The sequence below is a fragment of the Pygoscelis adeliae genome, unplaced genomic scaffold, assembly GCF_000699105.1.
Source record: "Pygoscelis adeliae isolate BGI_AS28 unplaced genomic scaffold, ASM69910v1 Scaffold18, whole genome shotgun sequence".
NCBI classification, from domain to species: domain Eukaryota; kingdom Metazoa; phylum Chordata; class Aves; order Sphenisciformes; family Spheniscidae; genus Pygoscelis; species Pygoscelis adeliae.
The window spans coordinates 2451058-2456727 of record NW_008825558.1 but is presented as its reverse complement, the minus strand read 5'-3'; positions in this window follow the sequence as shown (position 1 = coordinate 2456727).

The following is a 5670-nucleotide window of genomic DNA, read 5'->3' as shown; positions in this document are numbered from 1 at the left end:
CAGAATAGCCACACACCAAAACGTACTATAAATCAAATCTTAGGGGAATCCAGTGCTCCCAAAACTGGAAGAACATGTAAGCTCATGCGTAGGGCTAGTTTTCTCTTAGCGTTTCTGGGAAAAGTCAGCAGCAGCAGACTACTCAATAATGCAAAAATCTGCCCACTTGTTTCCATGGGAAATTCTAAAAGGGAAAGAATAAACATGACGTCCATTGTTAATATGAGGCTTGTATGCACTTACTCATACAATAATGTACTAAATCTTCAGCTGCATATTTTCCAACGAAAGCGTCTAGAAAAGATGAATTCTACAAATAGAGATGGTTATTTGCATTAAAATATTTAGACTGACAACTCCCACCAACACAACAACAATGAAGAATGATTTTCCCAATTAAATACTCCAGATGGTGGGGGGAAACGGGGCTATTCCAGACCCTTGCTCTTCCACTGTCAGGGGCTTATTTCTTTCTTGGCTGCTCTTAAGAATGAGCCGTGCTGCTGTAGCCCAGAATGATGAGCATACTGTATTACATATAAGTTTTCCATATGCAAATAAGATTTTTTTTTCAACATGTAGGAAGAGTTGATTGCTCTCAAAACTTTGATGGGGGTGGAGACTATTCAGTCGGCACACTGAAGGGTAATGGACTCTGAAACTGATGAAAACAATGGATGATTTGAAATAAATCTCTGCTAGGAGACATCCATGGCTCCAGAGTACGCCCCTGCAAACGTAGCTATTTCAGATAAGAGCAATTAACATCTTTGTTCATTAACTATATAACGTATCAGAAGACATTTATCAAGTTAAGCAATTAGTAGTACTACGCCATAATATGCAGCGCAGTACAATCTGTCTCACTCTTCATATGGAAGAATTTACTGCCATGCTCACTTGTCATAATGACTTGAAAGAGTTTAAAGTCAATGTTAGTCTGATGGAGATTAACGTGATAAGAAAACAGACAGAAAGACTAACAGCGGAGAGACACCCAACTCTGCCCCAAAGCTGCACAAAGGAATTTCTGTGCTTCCTTGGAACAACATTCTCATCTAATCCATCACACTTCCCAGGCCCCGGGCCGGCCCATCATCACCATTCCCTTCCCACTTCCCCCCCAAGTAGGAGGTTTCATGTGTTGGACCATAAGAAGAGACCTCACTTGCTCTGTGCATCGGGAGTGGGACTACATCGGGTGAAAAGGGTGCTTAATCCAGGGACCCGTGGGGAAGGGACCTCTCCGTGGGGCAAATCTAAATTATTTTTCCTTGGAGCTGCTTTCTTCCCAAGTGTCTCCAAGTCTGGTAGCGATGCTTGGTGGGGTTTTGTTTGTTTGTTTGTTTTTGGAGCTTTTTGATACATGAAAACAAATTTGGACACAGTGGCCCAAATTTTCAGTGAGGCTCTACCCCTCCATGTCAGCTGAAGCCTAGAGTGTACTAGTGCATAATTAATGACAGGAAAAAGAGAGGTGTTTTCCTACCACATTTATTTGCGTGGGGGTGACTGTGTGTATAAGCATGTGTGTGTGCGCGTATAAATGTACACACACACACACCTGTCTTCCTTTGTAGCTACACAGAGATAAAAGATAGTAGAAATATATCCCATATTTCTCTACACAAAAGTACAGCAGCAACTGTCATATGCTCAGTGCAAAGTAGCTCAACTTCAGTAAGTGACATGATTTAAGAAAGGCCAGATCCTCAGCTGAGCTGATCATCCAAAAAGACTTCAGTGGAACTTCACTGATTTATACCAGCTGGGAATCTAACTCAGAAATTCAACCAAATCTAGCTTTGCAGCAAAAATGTGCATAAATCTCTTTCTCTCCTCTAAATATTTAAGACAACTGGGACTGGAGGCTGTTGCATTAATTAACCTTACAAAATTGATAACAATGTAAGAGCTGTCCGTAAGAAACAGATCACCCCAGATCATGCAGAAAAAAAAACATCCAATCTGCAGTGGGGCTGAAGTATCAGTTCTGTGGAGCTATACAAAATGGACAGGCCAAAACTGTTCATCAAAGAGCTGACAAGAAAAAACTGGTCTCAACATTAAGGCATATGAGCTACAAAATCTGCGAAATTGGTGCAGCAGACACCAGCAGAGGGAAGAACTTCAAATTAATTCAGATCTGAAGTAAGTTTAATGCACAGAACAGAAGTTCATCGTAAAGAAGAAGGGAAAATAAGGTCATATTATGGGATATGTACCTTGACAGGAGAGTCAAATAAGCAGGAAAACTTTATTAATTACATTAGCTGAAATGCATATTTTTTTTTTTAAATGAGGAGATCTTTCCCTTTTACTGTCAAACCCAGCTGAAGGAGCACTTATGAGTGTTTAGTTTATTTTATCAACAGAACTATTTGAATTTCTGGGAGTAAAATAGGACACATGACTTTCTCTGAAGATGCCCATCATCAAGATGACCCTGTCTAAGTGGCCCATAAGAAACCAACCCTTTCTCTCTGGCTAGCTTAGCATGACAAAGGGAACTCCACTGGGACTTCCAGCAGCGCTGAACGCTTAATCAGTTGCGGTGCTGGTGCCCAAAGAGCTCTCTCTGAGGTCAAGCCTATATAAGAAACCTTGTCTCCTGCTTTCAAACCTCTGCCAACAGGGATGAGAACATACTGCAAGGTGCACCTGCCCCACTGCAGAGCTGGAGGCTGACCACAGCTTGCCACCGAGATGGTGGCCAAATCCACCAGACCACCGCCCGCAGGCAGGAAGGCTGCTCCCAGGCCAGTGATCAGGAGCAGGAAGGGGAGGGAGCTCTGTTTGACGCAGCCTGCCAGACACAGCGAGACTTTCACAGAGGCTGGCCTGACTCGCCTGCCGGGTGGAGCGGAGCAGCCATTCTCCACGTGTGCGCTGCAACCTTCAGCCCCTCCCAATGAACACAGGGAACTGGAACAGAAGAATTACTATCCCCCGCTTACCAACCCAGAAGAAGAAAATCTCAGTTAAGGTTGTAGCTGCATCATGCTCCTGATCATGCCTTCGGTGACATGAGAGATGTGGGGAAAGAGCTCAGACTTCCTGACTCCAACCATGTGAATCAGCTCCAAATGCATCCTCCTCCTCCTTCAAAAGTGCGTAACTGATTCATAAGAAGGACCATTCCTTAGGAGGGTTCATGTTCTCCATCCCTTTGCATTTATCACTGCACTCCATGACATCCCTCATGAGGAGGAAATAGTCGATAACCTTGATGAGACAGGTAGGTTGTTTATCCACCTGCCTTGAAATTACTTCAGGAAGGAAGGGACACCACGAGCCAAAATACAGCAGGGACACACCTTCTCACAGAAGCAGCAATAAGTAACAAGAGTAGCAGGGACTTATTGCAGAAGACTATACACACATGTACTTCTGCAAAACAACTGTTAGAGGAATATTGGAAAATCCCTAACTTTTGCCCAGAACATGTGTCGTGGTTTAACTCCAGTTGGCAACCAAGCCCCACACAGCCACTCGCTCACCCTCCTGCCCCCAGTGTGGGATGGGAGAGAGAATCAGAAGGGCAAAAGTGAGAAAACTTATGGGTTGAGATAAGAACAGTGAGAGAAGAACATTTTAATAATTGGGAAATAATAATAATTATTTTGGTAATAATAATAATAATAATGAAAAGGAAAACAACAGCAGAGAGAGGGGAACAAAACCGAGGAAAAACAAGTGATGCAACCACTCACCACCTGCCGACCGATGCCCAGCCAGTCCTCGAGCAGTGGTCGCTGCCCCCCGGCCAACTCCCCCCAGCTTATATACTGAGCATGACATCCCATGGTATGGAACAGCCCTTTGGCAGTCTGGGTCAGCTGTCCTGGCCGTGCCCCCTCCCAGCTTCTTGTGCACCTCCTCGCTGGCAGAGTATGGGAAGCTGAAAAGTCCTTGACTTAGTATAAACACTGCTTAGCAACAACTAAAACATCAGTGTGTTATCACATTATTCTCATGCTAAATCCAAAACACAGCACTATGCCAGCTACTAGGAAGAAAATTAACTCTATCCCAGCTGAAACCAGGACAACATGAAACATCTAGTGACTGCTAAACAGATCTTTGCTAAGTCACTATAGCAACAATGATGTGACAGAAAACAAAACCGCATCCACAAACCATTCTTGAGTCAAGGCTGCTCTCTATTTTCAATTCTCTTTCAATAAATCAGTGGTGTCACACACCATGAAATGTATCAAATGCTGATAAACCAGAGAGAGGAGAAAGGGTTGGGTGTAAGGATTTCAGACCAAGCCAGACACAACGTATGCTAAACTAAAATGCCACCCTTTCATGACTACTTTAACCAGGGGCAGCCCTGAGAGCTGGAAATGAAAGATCATCAGCTGATTTAAAATACAAAGTTGGCACCTGGAAAATAATCAGTCTGCTAAATAACTGGAAACGTGGCCAAACTGACATGTACTACAAACAGGAGATCTCTGTTCAGATGTGTTTTTCAAAACTGGTTTAAGTAATGGCAATAGCATGTTTCTACTGCATATTGTCCTTGCACTTACAGTGGTTTTTACTTCTGGTTTACAGATCTCCAAAGGCCTGTGGTTCATTATCTCTAGTAGGTCAACAAAAGGTGAAGAAGGAAACTGCATTTGTTATCAGTAGGGTCACATCCGCTGTGCAAGGATCTGTACCTCCCATGGAAAATCTTAGGGTTTTACAAACTGAAAAGGCTGAAGGCAGCTGCAAGGGAAGCAATACATTCACCTCTATCACCTGTGCATGTGAAGTCTAACCTGAAAGGTGATCCAAGTATAAAATACTGAATTGGTAAGAAGCTGAGCTATCCAGGATCCTATGTCCTGTTAGGAATGTAGAATTTGACTCATGGACTCTGCAATCCTGACAGTTCTCACCACCTTCTAAATGCACATCCCAGCCTATTTCTTACTACATTTTATTTCCAACATCTAGAAATTAAATTGTTGCAAAACTAAACATAGCATAAATATGCTAATATATTAAGTTCTTGTTCTTCATTTAAACAAGCATTCTCCAACACTACTTATCATGTCCAAGCCTTTTACCTGTAGAGCCATGAAACCCTTAGACACTGTAGTAGTCAAATGGGTTTCCATTAACAATTTTTTTCCTTTTCTTTTTAATGCACTTTTAACCCTGCAGTTCCCAGGATGCCACATCCAATCTCAATCTGATGAACAAGTACAGGACAGGGAGTGCAGTAACCCAACTACACTTCTGAATTCCCAACAGGGAATGCCCTATTCTGATCTTTTTTGGAGAAAAAATGATCAGGTCTTGAGCTCCAACAAAATATTAATAGAGCCCTCTGTTGTACATTACATAAGAGAAAGGACATACAGCAGAGCCTTCAAAAAAAAGCTATAGATATTCTGTTAAGGATAGTCTCACTAAACTCTTGCTGTTATTAGGCAAAAAAACCAGGGACCTCCTGAGGATGAGTCACAGCCACTCGGAATCACCTTCTGCTACAGGAGGAGGTGGGAAAACATGGTTAAAGTGCCAGTGTTTTGTCTCACATGTCTTACCTTCAACAATAATTTGGACGGCTCTACATAATTTTAAGTGAGATCCAGCTCTCATGTCTGCAGCAGTGATTTCCTCTTGATTTTGTGTCTCTCGGCACTACAGAATGGCACCCTGACACTA